General features: G+C 36.0%; 1 pseudogene; it reads right to left on the reverse strand.

Annotated features, from left to right (window-relative positions):
* Window positions 1–16656, reverse strand: part of LOC113081348 (cadherin-18-like) — a 50791-nt pseudogene that overhangs the window by 23505 nt on the left and 10630 nt on the right.

The following is a 16656-nucleotide window of genomic DNA, read 5'->3' on the forward strand; positions in this document are numbered from 1 at the left end:
TCAACACATGTCGTTGCCATTACACAAATGTTCAGTAAATGCACAAAAAGGTATGTCTAGGCTAAATATTGTTTTGACAGTGGCATTATAAAATGCTTGATATGACTCATTTCATATGGAGGCTACAGTAGCCTAGCTAAAGTGGACGATAATGCTAACTAAAGTTACCAACCTCCCTGCAAAACTCTCAATGGCAGCCAAGGAGATCATGATTGCACTGATAAGTCTACCGTGCAAAAACACAATACAGGTTTTTATTTTATTTTATTTTTTTATTAATGATCTTCAGTCTTCACGGACCTTCGAGGGCTTTAACCAGACGGTTATACGAGCTCCACCAATCAGATGCATCACTGTGGGATTGTGGGATTGTTCAGGATTGTGGGTAATGAAGTACTTAGCCAAGACATTGCGAATAAAAGGCATTTAGATCAAAACAAGGTTAGTGCCCCATGATCTTTTTACGTTAGTGCCCCATGATCTTTTTACGTTTATATGAGCATATACTGTCGCTTATTACAGCTGTAGCTGGTTTTAAGTCTACCATGTATGGTTACGTTTTAATGGCTTATACCCCAAATGTCAATGCAGAAATTGCATTGAATTTTTAGTTCCGGCACCTGCTGTGGGTGGGACTGTGATGCTCTATAGCCTAGATATCACAACATTGTCATTTGCGTCATTAATCGCAAACGATAATTTATTAAAACGTCTCACTACCCAACTACCTACAGTAGCTTAATTTGTGGAGGACGAAGAGAAAGCACTCATTTGGCAAATGAGCCAGTAGTGAGAAATAAATAATAACTTTTAAGTAGGGTCCAGTATCTTTTCGATACTTTTAAAATGGTACTGGCGCCTCAACGTGCCTGAACCGATACTTAAAAAAAAAGAACTACAAAAAAAACTATGGATAACTTTAAAGAACATTACAAATATTTAAAATAAATCCATAGCTTTCACCTTGGATGCTCTCATTTCCTAAATTGTGCTTCCCTTAATCTAAGGCTAATAAATGTATTTCACAATCTGGGTCATTATTTAATACAAAAGTACACATAATGTTTCTACTGTATCTCTGTCACTCACTCTGATATTTAGTTAAGATGAGTGCTGTCTGTCACTGTCTTAAATCAGTTCTGTGAATGACTGTATGCTCATTCTTTATAAAGTAGCAACAATCTCGTTTTTAAAATACAGTACTGTGCAAAAGTCTTATGGAAAAGAAAGAATAGTGTTTTCACCCCAAAAAAGGGTTTTAAGCCAGTTATTTATATCTTTTGCTGCAATGTGTCAGTAGGACAGTAGTTTGCCATTAATTTTAATAATAATCTAGTGCGATTTTGAATGCACAAGCAGTTTGACGATGGCAAAATGAATGTTTGGAAATGTAAACTGATATTTTATACTGACACTCTACAGCAAAATATATAAATAACTGGCCGAACACCATTCTTTTAAGTGAAAATACTGCCTAAGACTTTTGCACAGTAGTGTATGTACGTATGATTAAATGAAGTATATTTAAATAAGTGTAAGGAAACAGCTGTTTCGTGATTAGCGGTGACAAGCGAAAACTTTACACTAGATGAGAAACCGACTGATCGTGACCTTTTGTAAACTGTATTTATGACAAAGAACTTCACAGATACAGATATTCTAACAATCTATCGGTAAACACACACCTTGTGTCCTCTGTCTCTGTTTGAGCTCGCGCTGCTCCACCGTGGTCGGCGGATTGAAGAGCGCGCTGAAAGACGGGAGGAGACCGGTCTGAAGCCGGTTTCATTTGAAATTTAAGCGGACTGACTCTGAGGCGATCGGATACTACTGGTTCCAACCTACTTTTAAGAAATATATTTTTTGATAAACGAACCCAAAACTGTCTATGCAGTGTGATGTGACTTGTGTCATGTGCAGGTGTGATGGATCGGGTATGGACCAATAGGGTGTCGGAATGGTATATGTGTATACTTCTCATCCAACCACAATCAAATTCACTCCATCCGGATGGCGCGATTTATCTGGATAGGGTTTTTTTCTTTCTCTCTTTCTGAACGATAACAATTCGGAATGAAATAGCAGTAACGAAGCTATTTTTTTTAATGTAAGGAGTAGAAAGTACAGATACTTAAGTGAAAATGTAAGGAGTAGAAGTAAAAAGTCGGCTGAAAAATAATTACTCAAGTAAAGTATAGATACCCCAAATTTCTACTTAAGTACAGTAACGAAGTATTTGTACTTCGTTACTTGACACCTCTGTGGAAGCACCATTCACTTCTCTGAATACACCAGGTTCCCCTATAAGAGAAGGACTGATGATTTGAATCATGTTAACCTTAGCAAATAACTCCTTAAACTGAGGATAAAGTAAAAATTTGTTAGGAAATGCCCTGTTGTTTTTGTTCATTGATACGTTTACATTTTCCATAATTATTCACTTATAAACCAAGATGAAAAGATAGAAAGATTGCAAATACCTTCCAAAATAAATTGACTCTATTCACTGCATATCCTGGTCTTATTATTAAAGATTGGATAATGTTAAGGCTGATTTTTATAACATACATATAGACGCACATCCTAAAATGTAGCCTACGCCGTGGCCTGACGTGCACCTCTCAAAAAAATCGAACGTCTGTTTCACACATACTCCATCTGCAGTGCATATGCAGTCTGTGTGCGTTACGTATGCGGTGCAGAAGCAGCACAAACTCATTTTGATTTCACACAGGATGCATTTGGAGTCCGATAGTATACTGGTCTGAGGATGCTTACAACAAACACAAAATGTATCAATCATTTTGATTTCAATTTAAATGGTCAAATGGTTGTGCCCCCCTCCTTTTACTACAATAAAACCATGGTTAATTTTGGTAAGGGTTGTGATGAAAGAGGCTGTAGCATTTCTATCCCAAAAAAAAGTGGCCAAAATTTAAAAATTGTTGCCATTGGTGACCATTGGTGCCCTTTGCAGGCATTTGTAATGCAAATTGTTTATTTTGTATTACATTATATTTTAACAGTGTTATGCAATAAAACCTTATGATTATTTTAACCAACCAATCATTATTGCATAATCTTTGATATATAATACATTTTAAGTCATGAAAACTAGAATATTAAGTCAAATGTGTTGTTGTTGGTGATGAAGTTATTACAGACATTAAAGCACGTTACTAACGTCAACGGTCAAAACAGCTTATGAACGTAGCTACCTGAAAGTGATCTTGGGCTTTTATCTTTTCTCTTCGCCGGACTGCGCTGATGTTAATATTTACATTTCTATATTTAAATGTATATGCTAATGTTAATATAGGACAAATGCTTTTTTTTGTGTTTTGTTTTTTGAGCGACTGGGATGGTGCCCCCACGGAAGTTGGTGCCCTACGCAAACTGCGTACTTTGCATATAGAGAGCAGCGGTACTGCTGAAAATGCTTTTTAAGCATTGTGATTCTCTTATCACAGTAGAGTAACAATATTTCATAGACATTCGTTTAAACCTGTTTTTATTAATGTATGGTATAAACTCAATAAATAGCTAGCTATAAAAAAAAAATAAAAAAATCAGGCATTTGACTTCTAGGTTCACATTTAAACAAAGCATTAAGCCTTTAAGCATTAAGCCTTTTCTTGTTAGGCTATCACAAACATTTAAAATTAAAACTCTCCACTCACAGAAACAGTCGATTATTCTGCCTTTTGCATTTAAATCTTTATTACAAGCAATACAGCGGGTCTTACAGAACTTTGTTTTCTGCCTCTACAAGTGCATCTATTATGTCAATTGCCTTGTACTTTACACTTTTAAATCTAGCCAAAAAGCCACTTGTTGATGATATAAACAGTGGGCTTTAATTGTATCAATTTATTGTGAAATTACTACATTTCTGTGTCAATCATGTTAATTTTATACTGCAAACTTTGCGCTGTTAATATTAATTCACCGCGTGCAGCAAAGCAAAAATAAACTTGGTGTGTAAACGATCGCTGCACTGCTGCAGACGTACCCCTCCTGGAACGTAATGACGGACCGCAACCACGTGCAGTGCCGCTCTAACGCCGCCTTCACACTGGCAGTTGAAATCAGTGGACGTCGTACTACACCGCTGAAAAACTTCGGAAGCGAGGAGAACAAAAATGGCGGAGAGATTAGAACGATTGATATTGTCTGTATCTGAATGTGCATGTCAGGTCAGCTAAATGTGATATAGTGGTATATAGGGCTGCAACAACCCTGCACTTAAGCGAGAGAGACCGAGTGTGTCCGAGAGCGGGGGGCATGATATTTATTTGTTCATTTTAATTGTATTAACTGCCCTTATAATGTTAGAAAATCATGAAAAAAAAAAAAAAAAAATGACATGACAACTTATCGTTATAAAATCATTATTTATTTTATTAAAAGTTATGAATTCAGGCTTGTTTATCAGTACCATAGCAACGACAACTTCCGCTGGAATTGTCTGATAGGAACTGTCCGTAGCCTTTCGCAAGAGTTAAATTTTTGAACGCATCCGTATGACCAACGGACACGATTTTTTTCGCCCCGCACTCGTTCGGACCCAGTTCATAGCCATTCCTATGCGGTCTGCGAATCTCCATAGGAAATGAATGACTTCCGGTCGTTTCGTAGCCGTATCGGAGCTGATTTCAACTGCCAGTGTGAAGGCGGCGTAATCCATTAACATGGGTGCGTAAAATAATACGCAACGCATACGCACTGTATACGGAGTATGTGTGAAACAGGCTTTATACATACATGCTTTATACAGATACTAGTTGTAGACGACAAACAGTGTTGATCTGCTGTTGGTGCAAGTCCTCATGGAGACGGAAAGGATGCCATTTTCTCCTGTTCTGTTGTTGTCTCCTTTTGCAGTTTTAACTAATGATTTGATGTTGCCACGACAAAAGCCGAAGAAGCAGTCGTGATGGCGGAAAATAAATATCAAATCATTAAATCATTATTTAAAACTACAAAAAGAAGACAACAACGGAACAAGAGAAGATGGCATTCTTTCCGTCTCCACGAGGACTTGCATCATGACAGGAAATATTTAGCATTTGCAAGGTAAAATTGATTGAGCTACAAGGACTAATCAATAAATTGTTAAATAAATAAATAAATAAATAAATAAGCAAGTTAATTTTTGGGTAATAAATAATATGTATATATAAGTATCATTATTAATATAAAATATTACTGTTGATGTAATTATGTTACAATAAATTATGTTTGAAAACAAAATGATGATAAAGATGATGATTATTAAAATGAAAAAAAAAGAAAATTCTTCACCTTTAGAAATTCAGAAGAAGGAGGAATTACATTTTTAAAATGGAAAAAATAACAACCAGTGAAGAGAAAAAAAAGAGCAGAGGGGGGTGTCAGATGAGTGGAAGATAGGATGCATTAACTCATCCAGCAGAAGGTGTTATACTGGTCGCCTGCACAACATTACCACACAAATGAAAGGCTTTGAGAAACATGCCAGACAGATATAGACTCAAATCTGAAAGCACCCACCCTAGAAAAGACAAATGCGATTAATAGGATTATGAATGAAAGCAAACACTTGAGCACAATGACACTCATTAACCATTTGAAACAAACTGGGTGTGATGCACATCTTGCATGCTTAGCAGACTGATCCGGCTCTGAATACATTGTCCTATTAAATTATAATGGTGACCACTGAGTGTTTGCACACCTTGTCAAACACATACATACTCACACCCACACTTGTCTACGCTTCATTCAGAGCTGAAATACAATTTATTATGGTGTGAAAGTGATGCATTTAGATCCATTAGAGCACCTATTATGGGTCAGAAATCTTTTAATGTGTGCATGCCAGGAGGTGACACTACTGAATTTTGCAGCGTGAACATTTCAGTGCTTTAAAGCCCCCATGGAATCAAAACCAAATTCTTATTGATTCATGGAATATTGCAGTGTTTATTATAAATTATTTATCTGTGAAAATCATTTCATAAAATTAATGTGCCCTTGCAATCTTTAACCAAAATAACTTCCCCTCCCTCTTCCTATTTGAGAAACTGCTTCAATCTGATCTCACAATAAGAAAGAAAACACTGCAGCTTCAATTTCATGCTGACTTTAGATGAGCAGTCCACCCAAAAATGATTTACTCACCCTTGTGTTGTTCCAAGCTTATATGACTTTATTATGTGGGAAAAAATAAGTCATTTAGAAAAATGTTAGCAATCATGCAGTTTTTGTCCCCATTGACTTTGTCCCCACAGACAATAAAATGCAATGAAAGGCAATAGAAACCAAAACTGGTTACCAACATTTTTAAATGACTTTTTTTTTATGTTCCACGGAAGTATGTCATTCAATGCTTGAGGGTGAGTAAATAGTATCAAGAGTGCATATTACTGTTCAAGCATATAAATGAGACTTTGAAGAAACAATGCCCTATATTGTCAACACAAGCACCTCATTAGGGGTGTCTTCCTTCGACCGACCTCAATCTGATAGTCTTTTTAATATTCATAGTAGTATCTGCATTAAGAATGCACTGAATTAACATATATACGGAGAACAGTTCTGTCTGCAGACATGACCATAATGCAGGGTTTGCGGTAACTGCTGCCGCAGACCTGAGAGCACAGGTTGCCTTGTGCAGGGGCTTGATAAACTGCCCACGCTACAAGAAGGAAGGGACTGATTAAATCAGGGCTCAGCCTTCGCTGCTAACCGCAAATTAAAGCCGGCGTGCTGATGGAAAGGTCAATTTTACACTGCACCAAGAGCCCTTCACGTCAGAATAAGGAAGCGTGCATGGGCGGCTCTGAGTTTGGTAATTTGCCATTAGTGAGAAGGAACTGAGCGGTTTAATGTAATCCTCCATCTTAAAAGCTGCAGTGATAGATATTCATCAGCCGAACAGTCTCCAACAGAACTGCAGTGAACTGATTTCTATTTGTCTTCCTCTACTGCAAAGTTTACGTTACTGTAGACACTCTCTAGTTATGTGTGCTACCAATCTGCTGGTAAAGAGATTAACAGAGAAAGAGACCTTCAAAGAGTGCCGGCAGCTTGCTAGTTCTCTATTACAAATTTCAAAGCTTAAGCTGTTTGTGTGTGTATGCATCTCTTTCTGGATTTGTGTGTGTGTGTGTGTGTGTGTGTGTGTGCTTTTTCACATGAAAAAGGAGCATATTTACCACAGCAATAATCTACAGTATGAAGAACAAATTGTATCTGCTGGGCAAAAATACACTAAACAAATATTTTCTTTTTTGCTTTTTTTTTTTTTTTAACTGAAGTAGTGCTCGAGTACTTGCTGGCAACATTTTCATGTCATTCATTTGATATAAAAGAGGAGCGTGGAATAAATCAAAGAGCAGCTGAATTGAATCTTATGAGAGCGTTGTGTCTCTCGCTCAGCCAGAAACTTCATCTGCTATTGTGTAGATTGTGTAACCAATGGATACCACTGATCTATCACTTCTATGACAAGAATCAGGCAATGAGCATAATGCTACTTGACAAATGAAAAAGAAGAAATAATAATATGTAAGTTTATTTTCATTTGGCGGATGCTCTTTCGCAAATCACGTTGCTGAAGGGTTCAGTGGTGAAAGATGCATTCCAGCATTGGATAGTAGCTTTAATTAACAGTCATGTTTTGACTTAAAACATATATTTTTACATATTTATATTTCGTCCCCATTTTGAGTCCTAGTTAGTGTTCTAGAGTGCTAGTTAGACAGATGTTGACTATGTTATTTTCATTAGAGGTTGACTGGTAGTGGATTTTGTCGATACCGATAGCTAGGTTGGACCACACTAACCAATACCGATTAATTAACCGATAGTTTTTTATAATGGACACTGAACAAGAACGAAAATAGTGCTTTATTTAAAAAAACGGTACTGAATCATGCTACTACTAGTAGTAGTTTTAATAATTTTAGTAATAATAGTAACTGTTGAAATTAACACCCTAACAAGGAATTAACAAGGCATTAATGTTAAAGTTACAAATGGAATCTTATTTAAAAGTGTCACCATTTCAATTCAAAGTCATGCTTAATTAAGATTATTTTATTTAAATATGTACACGAAGGCCATAGTATTAAAATTATTTACATATATAGTATGTACACTCTCACACTTAAACTGCTTCTATTCTTGAACTCTTGATGATAATCTAATCAAAAATCAATTAATTATGTACATTTACAATGATTAGCATTTCATCATTAATGATTAACAACAACAAATATAATGCAATTTAATGGAAAACTATGTGAATGGCATGGCAGGATTTTCTGTCGGCTCCATTTAAAATCTGCATCTGTAGTTTCTTGCTCTGGAGTGCATTTCCCAAAACTGTTGTTAGCTAACTATGGTCGTATGTTCCATTGAACTCTATTGGTATTGACTGAACTTGCAACCATAGTTGCTTTTGGGAAATGCACCTCTGTTCAGCATGCAGGAATATGTGTCTAACAAATAGATGCATGGGACAACCTCTAATTTTCATATACTACAATCATTTAACTTTTTTTTTTTTTTTTTTTTTTTTTTTGTCAAAAAACAAAATCTATGATCACAACAATATAAAATAAATAAATATTAAAAAAATAATGCTGTTTACCTTACCATTTCATTTCAAAGTCATGCTTAAATATGTACACAAAGGCCATTGTGTTAAAATTATTTACATATATTGTATGTACACTCTCACAATTAAACTGCTTCTATTCTTGAACTCTTGATGATAATCTAATCAAAATCAATTAATTATGTACATTTACAATGATTAGCATTTCATCATTAATGATTAACAACAACAAATATAAGGTAATTTAATGGAAAACTATGTGAATGGCATGGCAGGATTTTCTGTCGGCTCCATTTAAAATCTGCATCTGAAGTTTCCTGCTCTGGGGTGCATTTCCCAAAACTGTTGTTAGCTAACTATGGTCGTATGTTCCATTGAACTCTATTGGTATTGACTGAACTTGCAACCATAGTTGCTTTTGGGAAATGCACCTCTGTTCAGCATGCAGTAATATGTGTCTAACAAATAGATGCATGGGACGACCTCTAATTTTCATATACAACAATCATTTAACCTTTTTTTTTTTTTTTTTTTGTCAAAAGACAAAATCTATGATCACAACAATATAAAATAAATAAATATTTAAAAAAATTACACTGTTTACCTTCCCCTTGAAAATGAGGCAAACAAAATAAAAATAAATAATAATAATAATGAATGAAATCGTTAAGGAAACTAAAAAAATCATACCTTATTCATGTGCTTTTTGTAATTTACCATAAAATTTTCTAAAATGTTTTGACCAAACAACAAGAACGTCACTAGTTTCCAGAGCTCTGCGGGATAATTTCAGGATAATTTCTTTCTAACCAAATATAATCTCTGTATGCTCAATTTCTAACCCACAAAACTTAGTCCCACAGAAATTTCACATATGTTTTTATAAAATCACATAGTTTATGTCAGGCAGGGTTTTATTAGAACAGGTCTGTCTGGGCCGAAAAAAAAAAAAATACTTTTTTTTTTGTCTGACCACTGAAGTTGAGAGATAGAGAGAAAAAAGATGATGGTCTGGAGGGACCAGGCAGGAGAAGGTGTGAAAAAGTGGAGTGGAGAGGAACGTAGGAGGCAACTGAGAGCCTCAACCCATTTATGTCACTGCAGTTTAATAAGGTCTCAGAAAAAATATTCATCTAAGTCAAATCTTTTACAGACAGGTCACACCACAGCAGCACAAAATTAAGTGGCATCCATGTGAACAGAACAAGGACATTGTTTGGCTTAATGTTTTGCAGTTCAATACGAGTAAGAATGTTGTCACACTGAGTTTCTTTTTGTTAGTCAAAAGTCTCACAGACAGGGTTAAATTGGGTCTGCTCTGTAGCAGGAATAGCTCTGTTGAAATGACTCCAGTGAAGACTATGTTTAAAAAAGACTGCTTATGATGTAACTAGTCCAGTTCCTGATCGAATGACTGAGTCGGTTTTTCTCAGAGAATTAAAATTGTACAGCACACCAGGGTGCTTCACCAGAAAAAAAAAAAGTTTTCTTTTGAATCCCGATCTGCAATATTGTGAAAAGGGTGGAAGCCAGCAGCACATAAATTCAAGAATGTAAAATGAGTTATTTTATGCATATCGTGTCATTTTCGACTTTACAAATTGACGAGAAAGTAGCTCATATTTTCTAGCACAACTGAACTGTGCTCACAGTTAGCCTACTTGTGCATTAAATTAGAAATATAGTGCCCTATTGTGATCTTGGATTGCAGAATATTTCAGTAAGCCTACATGCATTTGAGAGACATTCTCTTGTATGTGTTGCAGTTATGCAGCTTGAAATCACAATTTTGGTCATTTCATGACTTAACTGACAATTTATGCTCGTAGTTTCTTATGCAGGTGATTTGTGATGACGTGTTAGCATGTCCCTTATATTCGTTTACAGCTGAACAGCATGCCTCGTGATCACAGTAAAATGTCTGACAGAGCAGGCAAGTTTGTTTTACTGACAGATAACAACATCTCATCAGACACTACTGAAGCTTATTTGGCAACTATACCTTTGAGGGAAATCCTAGTGCATTTCTGAAAAAGTCTCCCGTTTGCTGTGGTCGTGAAGAGATACTGCAGTTCTGCGTCTTAATAAGTTTATAGAAAATACATTTTTGAACTCATTAAAAATGCTGAAAACTTAAATAAAAATGAATTTTTTTCAACGTTTTATTAAAGAAGATTTTTACATAATGATTTTGTCAAAAAAGGCACTGCATATACTGCATACCCATTTTTTGCGCCACTGAGTCAGACTCCCGAAACAAATTACTCTTATGATCTGATTCTTTTCAGTGACATACAATACTGCTGGATTAATTAGATTCCCAAACAAATTACTCTTATGAACTTTATATATACTTCCACTTGGTTCCATGTCATTGGCACTGCCATTACATTGTTATGCTGATGAAACACAATTTAATTTGCCTATAAAATGGAATTTGGATGGACTGGATGCCCACCTGTTCTGTTTGACAGAAGTAAAGGAATGGCTGTCACTAAAATTTCAGAATTTTAATGAGGAAACAAACTGAATTTTATTTTGTTTTTAAACCCTCAGATTCCTTGACTGCTCCCAGTCCAAACTTTGGTTGGTTATCATCATGTGTTAAGCAATATGTGAAAAATGTGAGTGTTGTATTTGACAAACATCTGAAGTTTGATCGAATCAAATTTGTTCAAATCATACTGTATATATTTTTTTTCAGTTGTGGCTCCTGTCTAAAGCGAAGACTTTTCTTTCTTTTAAAAACTTTGAGAAAGTGATTCATGCTTTTTTTTTTTTTTTTTTTTACCTCTAACTCACTGTATGCTGGGATTAGTCAAACAGCTATAATGTGGCAGCTAGACTTTTGACAGGGATTCATAAACAGGATCATATTACTCTGGTTCTACAGTCTTTACACTAGCTGCCTGTGCATTACAGATTAGATCTGAAAATATGACTTATTGTCTATAAGTCACTAAATGGTATGGCTCCATCATATATCTCTGATTTATTGATTGAGTGCAATGTAACCAGATTTCTCTGGTCCTCTAACCACAGACTCTTGTTTATCCCCAAGACGAGGCAGAAGTGCAGGGGTGATCACGCTGTTGTTTTAATTGTGCCAAGACTCTGGAATGATCTGCCCATTTTTATTAGAATGGCTTCATCTGTGGCTATTTTTTAGTCTAAATTAAAAACCTGTTCGATAAGGTTTTTAATTCTAGTTGAAGCACTTTTTGTCCTTGTCCTATATCTTTGCTGCATGTTATGAGGTTTTTCTTTTCCTTTCCTTGTTCTTGGTTTTATTGTTTTTATTTTACATTGTGTTATTGCTGTTTTCAGTTATTCTGTTGTAAAGCACATTGGTCACCTCTGGTTGTAGTAAATAGTGCTATATAAATAAAATAGCCATTGCATCCTTCACTAATCTACTGTACTGCTTTAAAGGACAACTTTCAGCTAAATATAAATATCTCGTATAATGTTTATTTATAAAATAATTTATTTAATATACTTATTTATATATATTTTTTTTTTATGAAAAGTTCTAATTCATGATAAATGGATATTGGAAATATCTGAACCAGACCTGTCCAGTGGTGCTGAGGAAACATGGCACACACACTTGGCTCAGTTCCTGAGGGATGTAGGTGTAGACAATTGATGGCTGCTCAGCCATTTCTCCATAAACTCTACTATCTCCACGTTAACCTTCACCTCACTGAGCCAATGTCAAAAGCTGTCAGTGTCACCCTGTATTATTCCAACCCATGAAATACTGCTGACAGAGCTGACAGAGTAGGTCAGTATGGAATCAAATCAATGCCACATATACTTGCAAAAGTTTTGCAAATGAAAATTAAAGGATTGAGAAAAAAGTTCCCTTTGCAAACAAAAATTAAGAATTGCAAAATAAAATGAAGCATTGCAAGAAAAAAAATAAGTTTTGCAGACAAAAATTGAGAATTGCAAAATATAAATGAAACAGAGTGTAACAAATGTTCGTAGTCAAGGGAAGCTGGAGGAAGGAACTAGCAAACATTTAAATATTTTAATAATAAAATAAACACAAAGAGCGTGACAACCCCTTGTGGACGACTGTCTTGCACAAACAGATCCAAAACACAAAATAAAATCCAGGACTGGTCCTGTCACGTCTTGCAATGTTGTCACATCTCCTTTTATACTTTGGGAGCTCCTCTGTGGGACCCAAGACCAGTAAGAGGCGCAGGTGTCACGCATTAGCATTTACTACACCGACCTTGCTCCATTCCCACAGCTCTCAGCCCCGCCCCTCTCATCACACAGAGCAAATGCAATGATTTTGCACCTCATAATTTCCATGCCCATAGCTACTAATTTATTTGCAATTCTACAATACTTTTATTTTGATTTTCAGTCAAGTATGAGCTCGCAATATAATTTTTTCCTACGCACTTCACGTTTCTGTGGGTTTCACTTTCTGGCATTGCTTTGACATTGGGGTGAGGTCCAGGGACTGGTGTGTGTACAACAGGATGGATAGGCCTCCCTGGAAGTTACATCATCGACCCGAGATGCAGATCATAACTGATCCAGGCATCATTTTTGAGCAGAGGCATGCCGATGGATCATTTCACTATTATTAAAAAAATGCATGGTTTTTCCCAGTCCCTTGACTCCAGCCCCATGTCAAAGTGGCAGAAAGTGAAATGTGGAGAAATGTGAAAAGCAAATGGAAAAAATTATATTGTGAGCTCACACTTGACTGAAACATGAAATAAAAGTAGCATTGAAAATAAATAAGTAGCTATTGTCATGAAAATACATATGGTGCAAAATCATTGCTTTTTCTCTGTATATTTTGCAATTCTTTTTTTTCTTTTTTTTTAAAAAAAGGACATTTATTTTTTATTTTGTATCATTTTCATTTGCAACTTCACTTTCACTTCATAAATTTTGTAAGTAGGCTATATGTGGCATTGGTTTGACTCCATGGGCCAGTCTTCACTTAACGGAATAGGCAAAATAATTATCTCTGTTGACATTTATAAGCCACAGAGGGATCTCTGGAATCTTCCTGAGTACCAGAATAAAAGGTACTCCAAACGAGTATCATAAGAAAGTGTTGTCTAAAGCTGTCTAAAACCTTGTTTATGAAGATAAAAAATATATAAACAGCACTCTTATTAGCAGGATGGATGTAAAGGGTCAGCCTTTAATTTGCAAGCCAAATCAATTTTCTGGCAAAAACATGCTGTTCTGAGAAACATAGATATTGTTTCTGATTATTCACCTGCACCATTGACTCACTTCCAAGAAAGTATGATTACAAGAACATGTTGACATCGCACAATTCAATTAGAATTCCAAAAACATGATGCACTGCCATTGTCTTTGGTTAAAACCGCACTCTTTCGAGAAACCATTCGTTCAACAAAACAGTCAAATTACAACAGCTCATTTTGTTTTAGATAATCACCTGTGTGTTTTAACCACAGTGTCCACACCTGCACACAGATTGAAACAAAAACAGGGCTCTTACCTTCCCCACATACTGGGCATCCGGCCCAATGTGCTCTTCCAAAACAAAAAACTGATTCCAGATCCAGCCTCGCTTAGGCCGATGGTGCGAATCTTTGTCGCCGTCGGGCAGTTTGGTCTGGTTGTGGATGAATGTGGGGGTGGGTGGAGAAGGGGTCCCATAGCTCCTCTGGAGCACACACAGGCACAGCAGCAGAGGGGACAGACAGGCAGGGCTGCTGGCTGCTCTCATGTTAAAGAGTAGCAACGTTTGAACTCTCGCTCACCCAGAGGTCTCTCTCTTGTGGTGGGCAGTTCTAGACGGCGATTGGACCAGTTTGCAGGGCTTGGCTGATGGCCATGGTTTAGAATTCTGTTGTTGCAGAAACTCGTTGAGTGGCACTCACATTGTGGGCTGAGAGCGAGACGTGTTGATTCGGTGGGGAGTCGGTGTCCAGTGGAGACTCACTGAAGGCGATGGCAGGTATCCAAGAAACATCTGTTTGAAGGAAAGAGGACAAACTGTACTTTCATGGGGGCAAAATGAAACACAGCCAGCAATCATATTATAATTCCACTGAAAAGATGCGATTAGCCATTACCCGTGAAGATCTAAGATATGAAAATTGGCCTTGGAGACCATTGTCATCATCCTGTTTGCCATTCGGCAAAACATTTAATTCACTTTTGATGGAACAGCTGTTCTAGTATAATAGCAGGAATCATGAGTGCTGGTACAAGGGACCTGCAATGATATCTCCAGCATGGCAAGTCTATTCAAATGGCTGAATGGCATTCCAATGATCAATGCATGTCCCTGGTTACCTAGAAAAAGAAGCTGATAACTCTCGACTCCTCTGCCTCCCTGTCAAATCAGATTTGTCACTTGTTGAGGAGAAACTCTGTCATACTCTTCATTCCTCGAAGGCATGAGGGTAACTGACATGTACGAGTAAAATTCCTAGTGCTTTAGGGTTAGTGTTTCTCAAAACTAATGGAAATTGCGATGTGGGTATTCTAAAAAAAAAAAAAAAAGAGGACAAATAAACAAATGACAGTGGAAACACTTCAGGGATGGCATTTCTCATCACATTAGCTACATCTGAACATTTAATTTCCAAGAAGTGTTTGAAATAGTCACAGTAATGCTAAAGACTTGTCCCAAGGATTTAACATTATATGACCAGAATAAATATTTCATGGTGCAACACAAAACTGACAGTGAGATATTTGTGAGACTCACTTTTGTTTGTAAGGGAAGATGGCATATGTGGTATGTGAATGCAACTTTAATCTACCAAGAACCTAACACTGTTTTTATTATTATTATTAGTATTGAAGGAAATTTGCAGAAAATGCATATAATTCAGTAGCTGAAATAGAGGCAGTCAGAATTAATAAACAAATTTAGACACTGCAATACGAGTCTGAATGCATTTCATTAAACATGCTTGGTGGTTTAATGGTTTGCACCACCAACACAATAAGAAGTGATTTCTAACTAGTATTCTCTTGTCTACTATTGTTCTAGCTTGACTACAAGAGAATAAAAACAGTTAGGTTTAACAGTCATTGGTAGGTTCTTCAAGACTGAAGAGGGAGTCTATGCATTGGTTTACAAGTCAAAAGATCAGTTTCCATATAACACAATTGCTGCAAACCTTACTGTTGGGTTAACTGTATATTTAAACCAATAAAAAAAAAAAAAAAAAAAAAAAAAAAAAACAGAACAAGAGACTAGTTTAACACATCATGACGTGTTACTGTGGAAACAGTGGTGCATATTAGAAAACAGTTTTACAAATGTCATGACATGTTGAATACTTATTAATAAGAGCAATATAACTTTCGTGTGCAATGAATGAATTAGACAGACAATTAAAAAAAGAATATATATATATATAATTGTCTGTCTAATTCATTCATTGCACACAAAAGTATTTTTCAATTGCTTTCTTTTTCTTGTTGGCAACAGATGGCCCACTCTTGAGCCATTTATGGATATTACTGTGTGAAAATACATGAAGAAAAATAATTGAAAATTTAAGTGAGAAGTTATTTTTTCAGTGGCAACACTTTCTATAAAGCCCATTTTTATAACACATTTTAATTTTTTATACATTATGCATTCATTATAATGCCTTAAGAAAACTGTATAAAAACTCTGTTTATAATTTATTATAAATATGGGCTTCATATAAAAAGTGTTACTATTTTAGTCAGCAAAGGCAAATGACCGTTAAGCTGATCTTCTGACTCAAATTATCTTATGATATAATAAAAACATAAAAAATATATATTTAAAAAAAAATAATATGCACAAAGATCCCTGCAGTTCCGGCATCGACAGCCCCTACTTCATAGTACCAAGCTCTTCACAGACATCCATTCAAGATGTTAATGCCCAAGCATATTTTCGAAGCCATTCGTCCATTGGATTGGTTTGCAACGATCGACCCAAAGGACGATTACTTTCATGTCTCCATTCTTCCTTGACATAGACCGTTTCTTCGGTTTGCTTTTGAGAGGCAGGCATATAAGTAAAAAGTTCTTCCATTTGTGTT

The sequence above is a fragment of the Carassius auratus genome, unplaced genomic scaffold, assembly GCF_003368295.1.
Source record: "Carassius auratus strain Wakin unplaced genomic scaffold, ASM336829v1 scaf_tig00033884, whole genome shotgun sequence".
NCBI lineage: Eukaryota > Metazoa > Chordata > Actinopteri > Cypriniformes > Cyprinidae > Carassius > Carassius auratus.